This window comes from Pinus tabuliformis, chromosome 3_1 (genome assembly GCF_031772625.1).
Source record: "Pinus tabuliformis cultivar Carrire ecotype Pingquan chromosome 3_1, CPIR1, whole genome shotgun sequence".
Lineage (NCBI taxonomy): Eukaryota > Viridiplantae > Streptophyta > Pinopsida > Pinales > Pinaceae > Pinus > Pinus tabuliformis.
In genome coordinates, this window is record NC_142301.1 from 764,898,405 (window position 1) to 764,923,384 (window position 24,980).

Genomic DNA, 24,980 nt, shown 5'->3' on the forward strand with positions numbered 1-24,980 from the left:
CTTTTTTTTCTCCATTTCCCTAACCAAAGCTTTTTTCACAACCTTGTCGTGGAGAATGGCATATTATAGTCCCATATACATTGGCATGCTTCTCCAATATTTGTCCCTATCTCATGTTCCTCAAACAATTTGTTGATTTTGTGCTTTGGATATTCAAATGTCCAATCAGTGCCACCATGATGGGAATGAATTTGAGGAAAACCATTTTGAAATATGTTGTTCAAATTCTGAAGCTATCCTTCAATTATCTATGCAATTATGTGGCCTAAATCTCCACATAAATTTCATGTCTTTGACTATTATTTTAACTTCTCCAAGGCAATAGAAAGGACTTCAAGTAAGGTATGTATGTAAACCTGCAAAATTTGCAACTTTTACATGTTGAACTTAGCCCAATGTTGAAACTGAAACTAGATCTCGTACCTAGACCCATTTCAGATAACACATCCCTATTTAAGGGCATCTAATTGTCACAACAAAATTGTGATGATGTGTTAATGTTGCAAAGCATAATCTCAAGTCTGAGAGGAATCTAAGCTTTGCTCTTCACACTATGATAATATAGATACTTCTGCAATGAATGAATGTATAGTAAGGCCTTCATCGTTAACCTCATTTATGATGTGGCTACTCAACATGAAAAAACGTGTATATTTTGAAAAATAAGAAGATGCCACATTTAATCCACATTGGAAAAATACCCATAAGAAAATTTGTAGCATCCAATCTTTTTTACATGAGGTTCTTACATTAGGGGGTTTCATTGCAAAATTTAGTGTATGTAGAGGGAGTGGGAACCAAAGGAATTGAACTTGGATCAAGGTTCTGATACCATGTAAAAGATTTCCATTACACCAAAACCTGTAGGCATTAATAGACACCAAAACCTGCTGCCATTAATAAACTTCCAAATCAGTGATGTCATGTTGCAGGAATAGTTAATCCCATGTTCCAAGGATAAGAATTAGTATATGGGATAAATTCCCAGAGGTGTAGTAGTTATTCCCATATTTTTTGATATAGTGCCTAAATGGATAAAATTTAATGACAAACCCTATAAACATAGTGTAGCAGTAAGAGTTATCCTGATGGAATATTTATTGTTTTTCTTCTCAAATCTTACAGATAGAGGCTTACCATTTGAAGAGTATCCATGGATGATAGGATTGGTTAGTTAGGTTTCTTTGTTTATGAAACTATAGAGCTTGAGATTTTATCACTTTGAAGAGTTTTCATCTTCTGTCACAGTGTGGGTTAGCCTCCCCAGCCTACTGCTAGAGCCTTGGCATGAATTTGTACTTTCTTGGGTGCAAAACTCTGGGTACTTATTTGATGCCAACAAAGCTCACAATAGTACGAACCAACCTCTTATACACAATATTGGGTGTGGATTTTAAGATGTACTTAACCTTTACCGACTTTAACTCCACTTGGAGTAAAGGACTATTTGTGGGAGAAACATATTGGAATATGAAAACGTCCCTTTGAATTGTAAGATCTTCTCTCAAACATGGCATTTGGAAAATTAGTGCGCAAAGGGATATGCAACCTTGGCAATCATTAGGGGTGTTTGTACAAGAAGTGTAAGGCACATAATTCTGGGTAGTGTACAAAATCGATTACAACAGTCCTTACTTTTGGCTAAGTTGCAGTAATTGAAGTGTATTTACCTTTTTAAAATCACCTGGGATTTGCACCTAGTTTCGATTCTCATCCGCAACACACTATTGGACATATCACATTTTTCTATTTTGCTACATAATCTATTATCATTATTCTTGAAAACAACCTCATACTCTTGGGGAAGCCGCAACGTACTACTAGATCTTGTCATGTGTGCTGATATCCTTACTATCCCTTCCCTTTTTGGAAGGAGTATTTTTTATTTCTTCATTTGTTTGACTTTCAGTGGAAGTAAGTGGTATTTCCAAGGTTTCATGTTTTTGCATTCTTTTTTCCTTTGTTTTTTCCTCCTCTCTGTGTTTTTTACTTCCCGTTTTATCTCCTGGTATTCACTTCTGTGGATATTTTATTTAATTCCCTTCAAATTACTTCAAACTCTTTTGTTATGTCACTAGTGCTTAGAGTATGTTTGTACAAAATAGTACACATCTCAAGTGAATCACACTTGGCAAGATCTTTCCCATGTCCATATCAATATAAACTTTGGCACATGTAATGAAGGTGTCATATTTATAAATATTATGATAGAGAAAAGGCTACCAATAGACTCCGGTGTTCTTGGTAGCTACCAATAGACTATTAGTTGATATAATCATGAATACCTTGTTCATATATGATGACCAACCATCTCAACCAGTTGTGGAGGATGGCATATCAAAAGCACTAAGAGAACCTGCATTTGTAAAAACATTTGATGCTCCTCTTGTTCAATCTGCTAAGAAACATGTGAAGATTGGGTTGCCTTTTAGATTCCTTAGCATTGTTATTCATGGGAGTGAACAAGCAGCCAACAACGTTCACATTAGCTTCAACAGTATCATGACTTTCATCATGAAGATTGTAAGCTCACATTTTGTGTCCCAAACCAATACTACTATCCTCATGATCACACAAGTAAACCAACACTCCTCTCCCAACTAGCTCAATCTGTTGCATAGTTTGTGCCAATTGGTTTTCATAGTCACACCTAGCCAACCCAAAGATATCTCCTATGAGACATTCAAAATGAACCCTCACCAATACATCTAGTCCATCACCCATGTTACTCTTTACCATGGAAATATGTTCCATGCCATCCAACTTTGAACTATAGAAATATGCCTGAAATGGTCCCGACATTGTAGGAAACCTAACAATAGAACTTAGTTCAACCAACTTTTCACATTTCTTCCTGTACCTAACAAGATCTGAAATGGATATAAGTGGTAAATTATGCTCCTTTGCAAATTTTTGCAACCTTGGTAAGTGAGCCATTGAACCATCATCATCAACTATCTCATAAAGAACCGTAGTAGGATTTAATCTTGCTAATGTTGGCATATCTACAGATGCTTTTGTATGACAAAATCTCTATAGGACTCCCCCTTCTCTGTATTTCAGAGGGAAGGTATGACCAGGTCTCCTAAAATCACCAGGTTTAGAATATGGAGATGTGAGGGCCAAATTTTTCTTCGCCCTATCTGTTGTTGATACCTCAGTAGTTGTACCCTCTTTTACATCCACATATATTCTAAATGCAGTAAGAAGCTTCTATTCATTTTCTTTTTATGATACCATAAGTGGAAATTCAAGCCTTGTTAGGACTTCTTCCTGTATGGAAGATGATTTCTGCAATTGATTCAAGCTAGTTATAGTTTCCACTTTAGTGTAAAGTTCTATATTCTTCACTTCTGTATTATCCCTTTTATTTGATTATTTCTTAATAGTCATACTTTTTTCATGACGCTAACATACACATGAGTTGCAATGGAGTTGCAAGATGTGTTGGGTTGGAGCTTACTCGGCGCCTAATTCTTGTTATGCTTGGATTCATTGCAGCACATAGGTGACTTTGTCCCATCTTCTCATCATCTTTCTTTAGACAATCGTCTAACTTGTGATTATTACCAGATGTTATTGGGCCATGAATACAACCACTTTTTAACACTTATTTCATCCATTTTTACTCTTATTCATCATATCATTTCTTATAATTTATTATGTAATTCCATCTTATAATGATTTATGCTCTTATGAACAAATGTTATTTATTCTCCTTATTTCTAATAAATTGATGATTATGCATGATTTCATCAATGATGGTTTATTAAGAAATTGATTGTAACATTACTCATGATTTTTAACCTGCAAGATAATTTCCAGATTGAAGATTTGATCATTAAATATTCCAACTCAGAAATTCGCTGGAATAAGAAGTGACAGTTTTACAGTTGAGATTCTGGGCAAATGAAAAAGAATCTGGAAAATCCGAAACATGGGTTTTGTCCAGAACGGACCCAATTAATTTTATCGAAGAACAAGATGCCCAAATTTGGCTTTTATTGAGATAAACGCAGGGTTCTTTGAGCACGATTATCTTAGATTTGCTGTGTGGCCGTTTTCCAAATCTCAGCTGCAAAGCCAAATTCTCCTTGCTCTTGTTGAAAGATGGATGGAAATATATTTTCTTGTTGACCAATTGGTTAGAAAAAATCCAATATCATTATGAGAGATCATATTTACTATTTTATTTCTCCTCTTTATGAGTATAAAAGGAGAGTGTGTATTATGTATTGGGAGAGGATGGCTGAGAGAATGCAGAATTATTATTTCAGAATTGAGGATTCAGAATGATGGATTCATGATCCATGATGGATGATTAGAGAGAGATAATAGGAAAGGATATGAGGAAAGAGCATGGATCTATATTATTTCAAATTGTAATTTTGATTTACAGACTTGTGGTGCCAAGAGGACGTGATCATATTGTAATGTCAACCAAGTTTAATGATTAATATATGATTTGGGAGTTGTTGTTCATTCTTCTCATTTGAAGTAGCCCAGTAGCATCCGATGGCGGCTAAGGGCCCAGCCTATGGTGGATTAAGCTGTTGTTGTATTATATCTTTACGATTTCTGTTGTGTGATGGTTTGATTTAATTGTTTTTCCTTTGAATCACCTTGCTTCACAGTTTCATGTTTTTACAGTGTGCTATTATAGTATTTTATGGAATTGTTTTATTACACAAGTTGTGATTGAATCGTGTGGTTGTTCTTTTCCATCATAATAGATATTGTTATCCTTTTCAACTTATATTTTTATACTGTTCATTTCAAATATAAAGCTTCGTTGTTCATTTCAAACTTTGATGTTCATTACAGATTGTTGTTAATTTAGCTTTGTTGTTGTTCATTTCCATTAATTTAGTGTTGTTGTTCATTTCCAGTAAATTAGCTTTGTTGTTTAAATAGACTTTGTAGTTATCTCTTTCATGCAAGGATTTGTTTTTTCCTTTTAAATGTTATGACAGCAAGCATGTTTATTCCATTTCTGTTAGCAGCATTATTGATTTATCATTTTCAATCTATTGCTTTAGTATGGATTGTAAGATCAACAACTGTAAAGGACATTGGCTATTGCTTCCTAAGTTATTAGATTGCAGATCTTGTTTATGTTTGATTTAATTTATATCAGTTAAACAAGGAAAGAGTTATTGCTACTGCATCCTTGACTGATAAACTGATGTAGTTTTCTGAGTGAATGATTTAAGTTTCAGAGTGTTAAGTTTCTTTTTGTAAGTATATTTTATTTCAAGCATTCATTTACTTTTGGATTTTAAGCACTATCCTGCAAAACATTACTCTTGAGTAAATAGCTGCGTCAAACTGAGTACACTCTTGAAATAAAAAGTTGTCCCTGGGTTGACAATTAATGTGAAGATAATTAGGAGTTAAAAAGACACATTTTTATTGCTCAACGTTTTGGCATCATTGCCGGGGAGAGTGTAGCCATTTTTAAAGAGTAGTGTGCATATGATGAGTGCCTATTAAGAAAGAATTGGGTATTAAAAATGGAAGGTAAGAACCTGCGTATGGAGCATGTAGAAGCCCTACTCCCCCGCCCACTTTCCAACATAATTGTTAAAGAACTTAGGGTAGAAATAAATGTTTGAATTTTTGTGTGAATGACTAAGAAAAAAATATCAATTTTGGAAAAACAAAACTCATGATTTCTATCAAGTGGTGACATAAGCACCACCCATTTCACTAACCAATTGATAGGAACATTTGAAGAAGGAGCATCAAAGAAACACATGAAGAACATCTTCTATTATGGTAAGAAATGGCTCACATTTGTACTTTTGAATTCCCTATCAAAGATCTATGAGGAGTGACACAAATGCACATAATTCCCCCATCTTCTCTACCAAATTTTCATGGTTTAGCAAATGAAGATCCAGATACATTCTTATTTGAGTTTGAACTACTTTGTAGAGGATATGATTATTGTACTAATGATCAAGGGTTGAAAGTGTTTCCTCTTACTCTAAAAGGAGCAACTCTCCGATGGTTCATGAGCCTAGGTGGGAACTGCATCCAAACATGGGACGACATGAAGAACATATTCTTGAATAAGTACCAAAATATTGCAAGGCCGATGAAGATATTTTCGATATGATACAAGGGGAAGATGAAATCTTGGAGGACTATGTAGAGAGATTTCAATATACCCTTCAAAAATCAAAACATAAGCATTTGGAAAAAGAGATCTTAAAAACACTCCTTCTTGAAGGAATTAAAGATGAATTTTTAGAACTCTTAAATTTGATAGGAAACGGTGATGTTTTTTAGTTGTCATATGATGATGTTTGTGAATTATGCATAAGGTATTCAAGAGGAATATCCAAGGTTGGTAAGAAGTCTAGAGATGTTTGTTCTTTCTTTCCCAAATCTGCTACAAGAACAGAAGACATAAGAGCTAAAATCAATGATTTATTTGAACATTAAAAAACTGATTTTATTAGCTCTCTAAATTCACAATTGGATGTTTTGCAGGTTGAGAAAAATCAAGAATTTGATGAAGTGTTTTTCCCTCATGACCGAAAGGAGCATCCCATAGATAGTTGTTCTCCCTTATCTAGGATGGAAGTAGCATATCAAAGAGATGAGGAAGCTGCAACAAGGTCAAAACCATGGAAATCATGGCCTACAGGTATGGTTCGAAACACTTCTTCTCCATTCTCTTACTTGCACAATCCATTATAGAATACTAATGTGTTAGGGCAGCCATGTCAATATAACCACCACCAAACTTGTCTACAAGCTTCGCATGATTCATCTTATGATTACATGATTACTCTCCCTCATCCTGTAGCACAAGTACTTCCTCCATATTCTTCACCAACTCTTCCACAACATCTTGTTTTCCTATCAAAATCATCCACTCAACCCAATCAACCACATCATCAAAATGCTTCATTACGTACACAATTTCCTGCTCAACTAATTCCACACCCTCACCACAATAAAACCAATACAACATGCTTACTGTGTTGAACTGAAAAATTTACCTACTCTTCCCACCCATTCTATCTCACATGCACCAATGGAGAAAACTTACAATGAGATTCAGAATGTTTCAAATTCAAAAATTGTAGAAGTTATGGGAAAAAGTGAGGTTTCTTTTAGTATGCATCAACAAGTCATTTTAAAAGCTCAAGAACTTCATGGTATGATGGGTATGGGAAATCAAGAAAGTAAAGGATATATTGAAGATTGGTTTCACTCCATCATTTTTTTGTAGCATCACTCCATACTACAACATTTTTTGACACCATATTTTCAATGGAAGTTGGCTTCTCATACCCTAATATTCATTAACATGCATTTTTCAAATTTGGGTATGTGCATACTTGAAGCCTTATTTCGAAAATGGTTCCACTGGAAGTACTCATATACGTAGTCATATTCATTTTACAAATCAAAGTAGGTTAGTGTAAAAAAATAAAATAAAAATAAATAAATAAATAAGGACATAAATAAATACATTTTGTTTTTATGTAAAACTAGTTGCTTTTTTGTTGCAACATGATATGGAAATCAACATCGATGATAATTTATTTTAATTCATTTGTGTATGTAGATTAATTATAATGGAAATAATAGCTCTACAAATACTCATATTCACTTTTATCACCAATTTGAAAAAATGCTCGAATATCATATTTTTTTGGCTTGTGGGCTTGATGGAATTTCTGAAAACACAGTCGGGACAGTCATGTTTTGAGAGACCAAAAGGGAATATTTTCAAAACATATTTCTATCCTAAGTATCCCTTGATGTCTACTTTCCAACCCAATTTGAATCACTCAATTTGGATTTGAAACGGAAATGTTAGAACCAAAACATTGACAAGATGTCTAGCGGGAAGCTCAAGAACAGAGTTGGGACAATCAGTTTTTTGAGGCCTAAATGACCATATTTTTAAAAATTATTTCTATGGTAGATTCCCCTATGAATCTAGTTTACAAGGCAACTGGAATCACTCATTTTCGATATCGTATGGGGAGGTTATGATCAAAATACTGACTGTCTGTCGTAAATCAGCACCCTTAAAACTCTGTCTTTCTAGCTGTTCCTTAGAATATTTGACTTATCAATTCTTCTTGTATTCAAACTCTGTTTATATTGGAGATAAATAAATGAATCTAATTTCATTTTCAATTTCAATCATTTGAATCCGACATCAAATGAAGAATCTATGCTTAAAATATCCACTGTTGTTCTAAATGGGGTAATCGAAAATGACTCTATTATGCGGGTTGTTCTAACTAAAATTGACATATCATATCATTGAATTTTTGAAACATGTTTCTACTGGAGATACACCATTGAATTAACTCTCATCTAGCTTTGGAAGCACTCAATTTGGACGCAAAAAAGAAGAAGCTGTGATTAAAACACTGCTGGTTAGTATGGTCGACCACTGCTCTCCCGCAGCTGACAAATAAATTTTACTTTGTTATTTTCTCCGTGGATTTGTTATACAGAGTAACTAATTGTTTTTTTGCATAATTCTTGGATTAGGGGAGCTCAATCACCTCTATTTCTCCATTATTTAATGTTTTATTGCAGGTAGACACTCGTTTTTTTACAGGTCCTAAGAGAAAAAGAAAGTCAATTTATGGACGAGTGATTCTTGAAAGAAATTTTAATGAAACAAGAGAATTTCATCCAACTCATTACCCAAAGGATTCATAATAAAACAGATGAAGAATTGATTTCCATTTGAAGATTCATGTCTTGTCATTGTTACCAAAACATTTTTCAAAGAGATCATTTTTTTTACATAATATCATAGCTATTGTAACTTAATTTATTTATTTACATATTGTTTTTAAATAAGATGTTGTTTCTTTTTGGATTTCTTTTATATTTTTGTGTTTCAGGTGTTTATTCCTTCAAATTGTAGCCCATCCTCAGCATCAATACAGTGAACAGCTAATTCATTCTTTGCGTTCTTGCATTTTATGATTGTGCATTTTGCTGTTCCTTTTCAAAAGAACAACACTTCTGCACTTTCACGTTGTTGCTATTCTTTTTTAAAGGAACAACACTTCTGCACTTTCACATTTTTTTTGTTCCTTTCCGAAAGGAACAACACTTCTGCATTTTCATGTAAAAAGGAACAACACTTCTGCACTTTCACGTTTTTGCTGTTTCTTTTTAAAGGAACAACACTTCTGCACTTTCACGTTGTTGTTCCTTTTTAAAGGAATAACACTTCTGCATTTTCACGTTTTTGCTGTTCCTTTTTAAAGGAACAACACTTCTGCACTTTCACGTTGTTGTTCCTTTTTAAAGGAACAACACTTCTGCATTTTCATGTTTTTGCTATTCCTTTCCAAAAGGAACAACACTTTTGCACTTTTACGTTTTACTATTCCTTTCCGAAAGGAACAACTTCTGCACTTTCACGTTGCTGTTTTCTTTTAAAGGAACAACACTTCTGCACTTTCACGTTTTTGTTGTTCCTTTTTAAAGGAATAACACTTCTGCACTTTCACGTTGTTGTTCCTTTTTAAATGAATAACACTTCTGCATTTTCACATTTTTGTTGTTCCTTTCCGAAAGGAACAACACTTCTACACTTTTACATTTTGTTGTTCCTTTCCGAAAGGAACAACACTTCTGCACTTTCACGTTTTTCTATTCCTTTCCGAAAGGAACAACACTTCTGCACTTTCATGTTTTTGCTGTTCCTTTTTAAAGGAACAACACTTGTGCACTTTCACGTTGATGTTCCTTTTTAAAGGAACAACATTTCTGCACTTTTACATTTTTGTTGTTCCTTTTTAAAGGAACAACACTTCTGCACTTTCACGTTGCTATTCCTTTAAAAAGAAACAACACTTCTGCATTCTCATGTTTTTCAACACTTCTACACTTTCACGTTTTTGCTGTTCCTTTCTGAAAGGAACAACACTTCTTCACTTTCATGTGTTGTTCCTTTATGAAAAGAACAACACTTCTGCACTTTTACATTTTTGTTTTTCCTTTCCGAAGGAACAACACTTTCACATTTTTGTTGTTCCTTTTCAAATGAACAACATTTTTACATTTTTTGTTGTTTCTCTTAGGGAATAACACTTTTTCACATGCATTTTTTTGATGTTCCCTACAGAGAACAACACTTTTTCGTGTGTATTTTTTCTTTTTGGTGTGCATTTCCTGTGCTGTTCCCTACAATAAACAACACTTTTTTTGAGCGTTTTTGTTGTTCCTTCAAAGAAGCAACACTTTGAGAGTATTTTCGAGAGCAACCTTTTCTTCCTCTTGTGGGATTATTCCCAGTTCCTCTCAACCACATTTTACTGATTCTATTTCATGCATGAAGTACACTACTTTTATAAGGAAAAGAATTATGGATTATTTTGAAGCGAGTTAATATCATTCACGTTATGATCTTTAACAGGACAACTCCTTGATGATAGATTATTTTCAAAAGGGACACAATTATTTGTATACTACTTTACTGCATTGTTTTTTACTGAACATGATATTGATTGATCATCTTAATACCATGTTGGTTCCCCCCTTCCTAGTTATAATCTTCTCCGTCCGTAATAAATGAGATTATGGGTATATTTTTTCTATTAACATGTTCAATTCTTCCACCATCCCTACTCTTAAAGAGTACTGAGCCTCCCTCTTTTTATCATAAAAATGTGTAATAACAGCAAAATTTTGTTCGTAGATGGAGGATAGGGGTTCTCATTACGAGCCAACCTACCATGTTCATAAGGCTGTAACAAAGTGACATTCCCATTATGGCCACCACACCAGGGTTATGATCCATTGCCTAGCCAAATTATCGTTGGAACGGGAGGTCTCATCATGAGCCAGCCTGATCACTTTTGCCACATCTCAGTGAATGGCAGTGTGGTTATCTGGTTACCACGCCAGCACACTGATTTCTTTTGTAGAACAACACTGGAACTTTCCATTTATAAATTGAGGATCCTGGCTCATATGGGTTAAAAAGTAACTCTAAATAGGCTATGGATGCCTACTGGCAGCAGAGGCTCTGCTTATGGTATTGAAGGAATATCTTATTGTCAATTATTACTATAATACCCTTTTCTTATTTTTTCTTTTTATCAGCGAAGTTTTTCCTTAATTTTTTCCCTATTTTGAACCTTTACGCATGAGAAATTGTTTTTAGATCAATCGCATCATTTTCACCTAGAATACCGTCAGCAAAGCATCTTTTTGGCATATTGCTGTACTTTTTCTCTTTTTTCATAACTTATCATCAATCCAAAGCATCATGTCTCTTATTTATAACTATCTTTACACACTCTGCTCTCATTATAACCATAACTCTTGCTGTCCTATCATTGATATGTGTACTTTGCTTCATTCACTGCCGTATTGTTCATTCCCTTCCCTTGCCATCAACATAACACCTTTCATAAGGTTTATGGTCATGAAATCCCTTTTTCAAGTGGAGGGGGAATGTATGCATTATGGGATAGCATGAAATAAGATTACTACACTCTGCCATAACTTGTTGATTTGACAAAATATTAGTATTACATGTATACAACAATTTTTCTAATTGCAATTTTTACATTCATCTTAAGCTGTTGCTATTCAAAACTAACACTATGGATTCAAGAACATTGTATGCAAACTAGCGATTTGTTTACAGGAGAACAACAAGTATGGGAGGGAAACTCTATTCGTAGCATGACCACACTATTGCAACTAACAGAAGAGGCTTGAGCAACTCGCGAAAATGAACAATTCTTCAGACATGATGTGCTTGCCTGGATTCCACATTTTGCATCACTTTCAACACCAACTCTGCCTACATCAGCGTCAACAACTGCCAGTCCATATATGTCATTCCACATTTTTCTTTTGGAGGTAAAACTTGAGGTAAAATAGCATAATTTTCTAATTTATTATGAATTTAGGAGAATTTAATGAAAATCCATTTTGAGCATTGTTTATCATCCTTCATTCCACATCTTTACCACTTCTCATTTTTCAGCGACATATTATCTTTCAGTTTTGGAGGAATATTGCTTTCATTCATTTCGTTCTTATGACCATGTCATTCATATTATTTATCATCCATTGCTATTCTTATTCATTCTCAACCCCTCCCTTATTCCATGTTGTTTTACACCAAGCATAGAATTCAACAGATGGTAGCAACCATCTCAATTTTTTTTCTAGAATTGCATGAGGGCATGCTAATTCTTCAGAGAGGGGGAGGAATTGCTATGCATGATGAATGTTTTCTACTTTATTCCTCATTTAAGGCATACAATTTCATTTTTATACAGTGCAGAAATTGATTTCCATAATACTTTTAGAACTATGAACTCAATTCTTATGATCTCTGGAAAACACAGAGGTATCATTAAAATATACGAACCCAGATAGTTTTAAGTTAAATTGGTTCATAAAATTTTAGAAATCATGCACTATCACCTATAGCCATTTTCTTTATATCTCATGATCCATGCATCAAAACGATCTGATTTTTGGATCATAGAAGCATTAATATAGTAGAAATCTACTTGCCAAGCTAGTTTCTAGTTTTTGAGAAAATGGTTAATGAAGTTTGCTGTTACTTATGCCACATTTTTCTGCAACTTCATATACATATAGTTGAACGCCAACTGTAAAAATTGTTACGCCTTCATCAAGATTGCTAAAATTGAATATTCATTAATTAAAAAAGAATTCATTTGTTCTATCCATTTCATGAGCTGGGATGAACAGTTTTTTTATTGCTTGGTTAACCCAGGGGTTTTGTCTTTGGGTTGCATGAGGACATGCAATATATTCAATTTTTGTTGCATGAGGACATGCAATATATTTAGTGTGGGGGTGTGTTGGGCCCTGAATACAACCACTTTTTAACACTTATTTCATCTATTTTTACTCTTCTTTATCATATAATTTATTATATAATTCCATCTTATAATGATTTATGCTCTTATGAACAAATGTTATTTATTTTCCTTTATTTCTAATAAATTGATGATTATGCATGATTTTATCAATGATGGTTTATTAATAAATTGATTGTAACATTACTCATCATTTTTAACCTCCAAGATAATTTCCAGATTAAAGATTTGATCACTAAATATTCCAACTCAGAAATTTGCTGGAATAAGAAGTGGCAGTTTTGCGGTTGAGGTTCTGGGCAAATGAAGAAGAATCTGGAAAAATCCGGAACATGGGTTTTGTCCAGAACGGGCCAAGTTAACTTGAATTAAAAATAAGTTTTCCCAAATTCGGCTTGTATTGAGAGAAACACATGGTTCTTTGAGAATGATTCTCTTAGATTTGTTGTGTGGCCGTTTTCCAAATCTCAGCTGCAAAGCCAAATTCTCCTTGCTCTTGTTGAAAGATGGATGGAAATATATTTTCTTATTGATCAATTGGTTAAAAACAATCTAATATTGTTATGAGAGATCATATTTACTATTTGATTTCTCCTCTTTATTATTATAAAAAGAGAGTATGTATTATGTATTGGGAGAGGATGGCTGAGAGAATGCAAAATTATGATTTTAGAATTGAGGATTAAGAATGATGGATTCATGATCCATGATGGATGATTAGAGAGAGATAATAGGATAGGATAGCAGGAAAGAGCGTGGATCTCTATTATTTCAAATTGTAATTCTGATTTACAGACTTGTGGTGCCAAGAGGACGTGATCATATTGTAATGTCAACCAAGTTTAATGATTAATATATGATTTGGGAGTTGTTGTTCATTCTTCTCATTTGAAGTAGCCCAGTAGCATCTGCTGGCGGCTAAGGGCCCAGCCTCTGGTGGATTAAGCTGTTGTTGTATTATATCTTTACGATTTCTTCTATGTGATGGTTTGATTTAATTTTTCTTCCTTTGAATCGCATTGCTGCACATTTTCATGTTTTTACAGCGTGCTGTTATAGTATTTTATGAAATTGTTTTATTTCACAAGTTGTGATTGAATCGTGTGGCTGTTCTTTTCCATCATAATAGAGATTATTATCCTTTTCAACTTATATTGTTATACTGTTAATTTCAAATATAAGGCTTCTTTGTTCATTTCAGACTTTGATGTTCATTACAGATTGCTGTTAATTTAGCTTTGCTATTGTTCATTTCCATTAATTCAGTGTTGCTATTCATTTTCGGTAAATTAGATTTGTTTTTTAAATAGACTTTGTTGTTATCTCTTTCATGCAAGGATTTGTTTTTTCCTTTTAAATGTTATTGCAGCAAGCGTGTTTATTCCATTTCTGTTAGCAGCATTATTGATTTATCATTTTTAGTTTATTTCTTTAGTATGGATTGTAAGATCAACAACTGTAAAGGACATTGGCTATCACTGCCTAAGTTCTCAGATTGCGGATATTGTTTATGTTTGATTTAATTTATATCAGTTAAACAAGGAATGAGTTATTGCTACTGCATCCTTGACTGATAAATTGGTGTAGTTTTCTAAGTGAATGATTTAAGTTTCAGAGTGTCATGTTTCTTTTTGTAAGTATATTTTATTTCAAGCATTCATTTACTTTTGGATTTTAAGCACTATACTGCAAAACATTACTCTTGAGTAAAGAGCCGCCTCAGACTGAGTACACTCTTGAAATAAAAAGTCGTCCCTGGGTTGACAATTAATGTGAAGATAATTAGGAGTTAAAAAGACACCTTTTTATCACTCAACAGTTGCCTCCCAAGGAGCCATATCAGGCATACCAAGTAAAGTTGTAAGGACACTATTAATTTATCTCGCTAACAGATATTCTGGGTCTCTAACAGAAGAAACAACAACTAGTCTTTGTTCAAGGTTACTAGATGGACTCTTTGTATGTAACATAACAATAATAGGTTCATAACTAGGCAGAATATACACATGCTTCCCATGCCTAACATATTAGCATTCATGAGCTTGTATTGCATCCCCTAATCTTATTTTAAGATATTTTCTAACAACTTTGTTCCTTCTGACCTTATGCTCTTCACAAGTGTCATCAGCAAGAACAATGAAAATCGTATCCTTTCTCTTTTCACTCTTAACAAGGGTGCTATTGACCCTGAAAATTGCACTTCCTTCATAGGCTCCTCTTGCTACAGTCCCCCGTAGATTCATTACCTGAAAGTAATTCAAGAAAGCATTCAAGATTAGAAACACGTGTCAAACTCTGGAAAGGATTACCTTTAAAAATAATTTTCCTATCGAGTTAGATAAGTGTGGGTCTTAAAAGTGATTCTAGTTGCATATGTGTTTTAGGCAGATCACCTAATGGAAGAGGCTTGTCTCGAAAGTCCTCATAAAAGTCTGCCTTTATGATAATGAAATTCTCGAAGGGATATACACCATGGAACATTTCAGAGGCCATGAGTACTAATTCAACAGTGGGCTTTTGGGGTTCCTTCTGTAAACTAAGATTTCTATTATTCTCCTCTTGAAATTGATTGATTCCATACTGTCCACATACATAAAAAAATTGCGCAAGGTATTTAATATGTATGCAGAGAGGAGATTCAAATTGAATGGGAATAGAAGACAATGCCTAGGGTACATATGTATTAAGGCTTCCTCTACTCTTCTGCATCTCATTCCAAAGAACACCTCCAAGGTCGTGAAGACAATTAGAAACACTTCCATATAAAGCTAAAATTCAACTGAGATGTCCCCTTCACTAGAAAGAGGGTCATCTACCCTTTCAGCGGGGAATAATAGTAATGCTAGATATAGCTCCCTTTTCTTTAAATTTGAATATTTCAAGGGTGGACTGCAATTATTCAAGGTACAATCTCTTTGGGAAACTGAAGGAGATCCATTGGTTGGTTCATACATCAAATGATCACCCTCATCCAGTACAAATTTTCTTTCAACATACATTGAATTTCTACAGTGTTCAAAACAACAGTGTAATTTATAAACAAATAGGTCAGGTTTACAAAGCCCACACCAACATTTGCTAAAAACACTAAGGAATCCTTCACAGAATAGTGTTGTTTCCTTCATTGCAGACCAGTAAATATTTCATTGGACAATGTTGTTGTTGCTAATTTCTCAAGTTTTGAGACACGCTTAACCAAAATCTTATTTAGACCTTCGCCATTATTTCCACTATGGAGGTCTTGCTTTATCTGCAGATTTTGGTTTAGCCTAGTGACATTGGGAGCATTCTTTACCACGGGAATCTCTTGCTCAAAATATAAGCCAATACCATTTACATGACTCACATCAGTTTCCATATTCTATTTCTTGGGAAATCCTAATTTTGGTTGATTCAACTTTGTACATTTTTCTTTAGTGTGAGTTAATTGTTTTCCTTTTGGCACATGGGTATTTTCAACTAGGATTGCACCAAAAACTTCTGCATTTTTTTGTTCTTTTTCTGCTACTTTTTCTGGGTTTTCTGACACTTGGATCGTTAACTTTTTATGCTTTATAATTTCTCTTACAAGCTAAGGATTTGTTTCAAAATAAATAGTCTTTGTTGAATTTTCAAACAAACTTTCACCATCTTTAAAAGAGTTTGCATATTATGCGAGTAAAGACATTTGAACTGTTTTATTGCAAAAAATTAGAATCCTTGGATGGGCTACAGGAACCTTGGTCACCCAACTTATGACATCTTGGTACTTATGGCCACTTGTCTGCTTCTTGTATAGCCATGGCCATGCCTTTACCTTTGCTTCATTTGTGGAATTTTTGTTGAATTCTTCTAATCTTCAGATCCTTTTTCCTTGCTGCTCTTCTAGCCTTTTCCAAGACATTGCTTGCTATTCCCAAAACTCTACATACTTTTCCCAAAAAAAATCTTGCGGTAGTTCCATTTTCACATACCATTCAGGATGGCAAGACTTCTGCTCTTATACCACTATAACAATCTAGGGAAATTTTTCTGAATTTTTTATTTAAAAAGAACTAGTGCTTCCAGCAATTGTAGCACCACAAATTTATCTTTTTTCAACTTTCCTGACAAAATAAATCTAATTTTAAAAGGAAGAGATAGGTCTATATTCTCTAAATCCTTCCAATGCATGATTGGATCTAGGGACCCAAGCCTTGAGGTATTCCATGTCCATCCAGACGGAGTTGTTAAAATCCAATTTTTAATGGGAAATGATAGGTCCATCCGTGGACTTTAAAGCTTTCAAATGTGAGATTGGCTCCAAAGCCCCACAAATTTGGATATCTTGTGTCCCTCCATGAAGTCATTTTATCCATATCCTTCTGGAACTACTCTTTGATGGAACATCCAAGGGGAACACAAGACCTGCAGGTGCTAGGGGCGCCAACTGAAACCTATTTGGAAATTCCATCCATGGACCATAATTTATCTCGAGGATGGCAAATAATAACAAACCAAATTTTTGAACCTGTTGATATCTTCCAGGGGCTTGGCCTTTCCCAAAATCTCAACAAGAAGTAGATTAACTATGTGATGGATTCTTTGCTCAATGTCTCCACCCTTTAAAGTGCCTCAACAAGACAATTTTGTGTGTGGACTATGAGGACTGTGTTGCTTTTTTAATCCTTTGAGGGTTTAGGGTGATGCAAGTTACAAAAAAAATAAAATAGGGAGGCTGATTTACTATAAGTTAAACTTTGGTATTGGATGCATATCCTAGGAAAATTCTGAAATGGATAAAAATGTTCCTTGATAGAATAATCCCCCCCCCCTCTCCACAGATGTTTCCTTGAGAATCTCCATTGAAGATTCAAATCAAGGGGGTCATGTGAGATGCCAGGAAATTCGATCCTTCTCAGAATTTTCTAGTTTGAAGAGAGAAATATTCCTCGTAGAGATAAACAATATTAGAATATTGAAGAAGAATGAAAATACTCACATTTTGAAATATTACCATGTTCTTAAGCAACCAGATACCCAAAGCAACAGAAATAGGTAGAGTGAAAATTGTTTTATACTTCTCCCCCCATTGAAAAAGAAGGACCTCAACAAAGATCTACTCCAGATTCTCCCTAATGCCCAAAACCAGAAGAACTGCATGCCAAATTTTCTTAGGAGTAAGACAACAAATAAAAATATGATCAACAAATTCATCGTACTATTTTCAGAGGAAGCAATAGTTTGGTCTAGTGAGGCATATTTTTGCAGGTTATCCTAGGTTAGAACTTTGTCTTGAAGAACAAGAAATGTGAATCATTTGAGGTTGGGAATATTTTGTTTCCAAATATATTTGTTCCAGCAACTCGAATCTTGGACCATTGCAGAATGGGCTATTACACCATATTAAGCAAGACCTTACCTAAGGAGGAATATAGATCCAGACTTGGAAGTCCTTGGAGTTACTTAAATAGACCCCATTGATAATTTAGCTCCTTAATGAAAGATTTCCACTCCTCTGCCAAAGAATGATCCAATCCTAACTTAGCATAACTCAACCATTAGTTCTTAGAAGATAGAGCAAAGACATTCTTTAGCATTATGGAGGGAGAAGAGGGATTTTTCATTTAGGCGTTGGATTAAATCAGAAGATAATTTGAAGACACAAGAACCACCTATAAAAGGGTCCTTTCCTAAGCTCACTTTCTTACCATCCCCAACTTTCCAGGAAAGCCAATTAAAAAGGAATGGGAGAGAGTAAGTAAGGGGCTTCCAAACAATGGATCCCCTCTTGGAAAGTTTCTTTACTTCTACTCTAAGAACTTCCATCACCAACATTCTTTTTAGATGCTTTTCCTTCAAAAATTGGCCCCAAAGTCCCACCCCAAATAGGCCTCTCCACATAATTTTTAGGGCCAAATCCTTTTCAAACCAATGTAGATTTTTAAAACCCCACCAACGAATACTTTTGGTTTAGACAGGGAGTCCAAAAAGGCTAGGTGAATACATTTCTTACTATTTCACCATTCCTTCATATGAAGCTGGATATTTTTTGCTTGAGATTATTTATAATAAAAATAGGGATATTAGCTACAGACAACCAAAAGACAAATGCTTTTTAGCACATATTTTACTAACACTTGAATGGAGTAAAGATTTAAAACAATGGAGAAATAAGTTATTATTGGTGTCGTCTCTAGATCTACAAAGGAGACATATTCCAAGCCTTATTTCCACTTTATGAAATTGACTGCAAGTAAGGATTTTACCCATAATAGTATGCCACATCAATATTTTTTTTAGCTGGTGCAATTGTCTTCTAAATATTGGACCAGCACCACTTAGAATTTAATTCTAAATTTAAAGCTTATTTACATCCTAACTCTATTGTGAAAACCCCTCCAACTTCATTCAAACTCTAGATTAAAGAATCATAGTCTTGTGTTAATATAAACTGATCCGTTTATAACTCACATAAAAATGTATGCAAAGTAGGAATAAAATCCCCAATCAGGCTTGATATGTAGCAAAGAGCCAGCGTTGTGACTATCAACTTGTAGACTTTAGTTTGTTGTTTTGATTTAACATAAAATAATTGGATTCATGTAGGTGACAAATCAAGTTATCTAACAAAAGTATGTATTCACTATAACACATAATAGTATCTTTTCCCAAGCTAATTTTGAACCATTACCAACCCTCTAGGCTAAAAAATTATTCGCATGAGGGAGCGCTAATGAAAAATATTTCCAACGAATAGAATCTCCCTAAAATCATTTTAGCTCCTAGTGGATCCAATCAATAATTGAACCAAGAGAAATATAATTTTGCACAAAAATTTCTTCCATAGTATTTTAGAGGAAATTAATAGATTTAGCCATTAATGAACACCCAAAGGTAAAATATGTTTCAATCCCCAATCTCCCCTAGCCTTAGCTTTTGTTATCTTTTCCTAGCCATCCCAATGATACCTCTTAAAGTTTAAGTAACCTTTCTAGAGAAAATTGTTAGAACAGTTTATGATATGTTTTCTACCGCTCTTTGGGATTGAGGAAAGAGTGTTAAAAAATAAGGATAGTTTCTATAATGTTATTGAACAAAACCAACCTACCTCTATGAGAGAGCCATTTGTGACACTAAAGACTAATCCATTGTTCTAAATTTTTAACAATACATTTCAAGTTGTTTCATCTATGAAGCAAACCCATGGCACATCCTCATTTTTCCAACGTTATTCAGCCTCATCCTTATGCAAAACACCCTCCAATGTTTTCAACACTTCAAACACTTTCTATGAGAATCGTTGGACTAGAACTATCTCCCTTGAAGTTGCAGGCTCCTTCTCACCCAATATGGGTCATATCTCATTTTTTCAACCAGTCACACTAACCTATCTTCTCATGAGTAGTTTTTTGCCAAGAGGTTTTGATTTCAAAGGAAACACACATCATGTCCACAACTTAGTGAGTTGTCCTATGTAGCCTGCCACACACATCATGTCAACACATGCATATCATTTCAAATTGATGTCAAACTATGTGTCACTTGCTTCATTGCAATACCACTTGGTTTTTCATATAGGTCATTCTACCAGCTACCAACATCATGTGCTCTACACATAAACCAGAATGTAGGCATAACTTGTCTAATCAACCTCCATATGAACCCCTTGGAACTTCATACACCTAATATTCTCCCCTTTCTCATTACATATATCGATTTCTTCATCATGTATCAAGTGCACTCATCCACCTAGTCCATAGTTGTTCTGACCATTTGTCTAAGAACATGTTGGTTACTCGATTATGGTCATTCCTTTTCCTACCACACAATTTGTGTTGATGAGCCTTATATAGGTCTATCACACAATGTATGGGCCTAAAACTAATATTGATACACCACATGATATGTGCATCCACAACCCTTTTTTCAGTTTGTTACATGGTGTGTGCACCCAAGCCCTACTCTCGACTTGTCACATTGTATGTGTGCCCAATATGTTTGACCATCCCCATGGAGGCCCCTTAGCATGTCAGATTCCCAAGGTTTACCAACATCCATGTTATAGGGTCCATCTCAACCTTTTTCATGTTGAGCACATTGTGCAAGACTGCAGACATTCATGCCATGACTCAAGCTCTTATGTTTCCCTTGACAGGGGCTTTAAAAACTCCATTCCCAAGCATATATTTTGGCTTTTTTTTTAGAAGTAAAATAAATGAAAGGAGTATTACCATTTTTATCATGATTATAAATAATAAAAATGAAAAAACATTCTACCCATTCTCATTAAAGAATGTGAAGTATTTGACAATATATTCAACCTTGTGATGTGAACAACTATACTCTTGGGCTTCCTATCTCAACCAACTTTGAGTGGGCCATGACAAAGTCACAGGTTTCAATCTGACCCCACATTTTCTACCACTAACAACTCTACAAAATGAGGATTTTTGCATTGGTTGGGATTTCAGAACACGGATATTCCTTTCCTCTTCACTATTAGATAATTGAAATATCTCAAAACTTCCACTACTTTGTTAGTTCCATGAGGATGTACCGATATTACTGGCTATTCTGCTATTTCTGCAAAGGTGGAATGAACTTCAATGTTGATGCCTCATTAATTGATAACAATTTCTCCAAATTCAGGTAGTCATTGTTGCTAAACAAATATTTCCAAAACTTCCTTGAAAATCTTCTAATTGTTTCTCGACAAGTCCATTTTAGAAATTTAGGAAGCCTGTGATGAAGATGTTGGTTTCTCTCATGATGAAGATGATGACAAAGACCAGAGACAATGCCAATTGTCCATTCAATTTTGATCCAAACTGATTGAGTTGATGAGCAGCCCAATCTAGCCATTGGTATGAAGCCTGCAATGTAAGCTGATGGAAAATACTACTTATAACTATATAAACAATCATTAGAAAATTGGTTTATTTATTGATATTGCACTATGAATTTAGATGCAAGAACCTGGACCCCTACATATTTATTATCCCAACTAAATTCATTCATGTCCTACATTTTACCACTAAGTGGACTTTCATTTTCAATCATCTAGTTCAAGTAGTGTTGGTCTTCTATTGCTTCATGAAGCCATGCTACTACCCTTAATAGTTCATCCTATACAAGGCATACCATAGTATCCAAACCCAAGTTAGAGATCTATCTCTTCATGCACGTAATTTGTGCTAACTTGCTTTGGGTTGAAAAGAACTTACAACATATTCAATAATTGACCCATAATATTCTCTAAATTGTTTAATACTGCTATCATACTTGAGTAGTTGTATGGTTGAAAATAAACTCATTCATCATATCTTGTATTGCTGATTTATTTCACAACCTTCGTACAACTGGATAGTTTGCATTTTAGGGCTTTTATATGCTCTTTTAATTTCAGAATTTGTACGTTAATTAAAATATAATGTAAATTTTCTTTCCAACCCTAGTTTTCATTGGGATTCAAGTTCAAGGGCTAATTTATTTGCTACTATAAAAACTTGTGTTCTGAAATATACTATCTTAATTGAAACTTTTTCAATAGGCATAACTTCTTCTTCATTTGTAGTGTTTGTCATTTACTCTTTAAGTTATGCTAACTTGATAAACATCCCAAAATGGTCTTTGAAGGTTTATATGCTAAAATCTGCAATATCCCCTCATAAACCATTTTATTTCATACCTTGAAAGTTAGGTTTAAGTTGTAGTAATAAGTAGTTAGTATAGAAGGCCCTAAACTTGATTTTGTCTTGCCTAAGGATTCCTTGAGGCTACAACGGAATCCTCATTTGTCTTGGATTTATATTTCACTAAAAAGAGGAACTGGTTACTTATGTCATAATGGTAATATTCCCAAGTTACATTTTCTTAGCTCCTTGTGAATGTTGATTTTTGTGTAGCTTGGGAGGTACTCCAAGCCCTAACATTTGAGGGTTGGAGGTCAAAGTGCCACAAATGGTCTTGTGGGCTTGAGGACCAAGCTTGGGGATTTTTGCACCCATCATGTTTTGGGACAAAACCATGATGATTTCACGGCATGTGATGGATGAGGATGATAGTGCTCGGAAATACGATTCCAACACATCAAAAATCATCTGAATACGAGTTGTCATTTGGGAGAAAATGAATTTTGAAGTTGACATGGTAATTATGGATTTTTCAAGTAGGCCGACTTGAAGTAAATCACAATTAGATGTGTCTGTTCAAGTTTTTTTCGTGGAGGCCTTGAAAGGCTATATATAGGATACGTGAGGTCTCATTTGGAGCATCCATTGTGGCAAATACATCTCAAGAAGAGCTCTGAAATTAGAGGAGGCTGAGACGTAGCTAGAAAGGGCCCAAAAGGATAGCATAGAGGAGCCTAAGGAGCAACGTAGAGTTCTATGTGGGGACCATTTGTTGTAGGTGATATTAAGGTTGTTTTATGGTTGTTTTGGGTGTCTTCTAAGGGATGTTCAATGGCGACGTTTGTTGGGTAGGAAGGCTACAATGCTGGTAGAAGCTAACGTTGTTTCTTGAAGGTTGTTTTTGAGAAGGTCACAGCTACAACAAGTTGTTGTGCTAGGTCGCAGGCCTTAGAAAGTAGCTGGAGGTTTCTTTAGGGCATCGTTAAGGAGAAAAAAGCCTAAAAGGGATAGCAGGGCATGGGAGGTGCCTCTCCAAGGCAAGCCACAACCCTTGAGGGCTTATCTTGCTAACTGCGTGGAGGATTAAGTGTTGCATGGTATGCCCTAACCAGAATTGCAGTGGAAAGCAAGTGCAGACAAGGGAAAACACTATTTTGAGGAGGTTTGTCAGTCGAAGGTGTTGACCAGATTTGGATCAGGGTAAGGCAATTATGGGAGTCAAGGAGAGGGGAAAAATATGTTGATCATATGCCCTAGTGATAGATCCCACATAGATAGTGTAGCGTGGGGAACAACAACGTGCTTAGAGTTTTATTGGGTCAAGGGTTGACCCTTTCTAGGATCTGTTTGATGTGCTGATTGTAGAAACCCTTGGGAGTTGTTTGGTGGATCCCACGTGGACTATTATAAGGCGTACCAAACAGCCAAGGTGACAACAGTCACATTAGATCAAGAGGCAAGAGGGCAACAACAAGGTATGTTGTAGATTGAATCATGTACGATGGATTGATGGTGTCCTAGGTGAGGACACATGGCAAATTGGTGGATTCTATGGGTAGCCATGTGCAAGGGTCTCCAAGGTGTTGAGATGCCCTAACTAGGAGCAGATGCTACAACATGGACTTGGTATCTCGTGGATTGTTGGAGGGCAACGTGAGAGAAGACTATGTGTGGATGAGATTGGACACTTATGGTTTGCTAGAGGACAATGTGATAGTGTCCAAGTTAGATCTTGATGAGCAACACTTTGATGGAAATTGTTAGCTGCGAGAGGGGTAGTTGTAGAGCTCAAGGTTTGATGAACCAGAGGAGTAGTTGTGGAGTGTGATACTTGTGTGTGGAGAAGGATTTATACAAAAGATGATGGGTAGTGCTCCTATCCCATGTTCATTGTGGGAGATGGACATCTTACAGTGATAGGTGGCAACCCTCCGTGCCCTATGTTGGTCTTCATCGGTGCAGCGCAGGAAGACCATAGTGTGTTGAAGTCCCTAAGTAGCTAAGGAGCAACAATGGGCAGTTGAGAGTTATTCACAAGTGGAGCTATGAACAACTTGACAAGAATCTTGATGTGTTGTGGCCATGATGGATGAAGGAACAATGAGAGAGCAGATTGGATAGTCAAGGTTCAATGGCCAGATGGACTTGGAGCATTTAGAGAGGTAGGAGCTGCAGATCAGGAGCCAAAGGATAGCGTAGGTACACAGTATGTTCAAAAGGAGCTAAGGGAGAATGCGACAACCAAATGGTCAGAGTACCTTGTCTTGTAATAGTGTATGTAAGAGGGCCATTATCCCTGGTATGGGAGCACTATATTATTGTATTATAAGTTGTTAATATAACAAAGTTGGGTTGAAAGATTAAAATTTGTCTATTATATTTGCATATGTGATTTACTACTTTATATTTTTGCTATGAAAAGTAGTTTATGGTTGATATTCTTGGTTTGGTAGCATTAGTGATTTTATGACTCTATCCTAGACCCAAGGTCATGGAAATCAAATAGTGAAATGCT

The 24,980-nt window shown here is 35.1% G+C and overlaps 1 pseudogene; it reads right to left on the minus strand.

Annotated features, from left to right (window-relative positions):
- Positions 1–2,346: 2,346 nt before the first annotated feature.
- The window catches only part of LOC149189627 (bifunctional riboflavin biosynthesis protein RIBA 1, chloroplastic pseudogene), a 72,104-nt pseudogene continuing 49,470 nt past the window's right edge, over positions 2,347–24,980 (minus strand).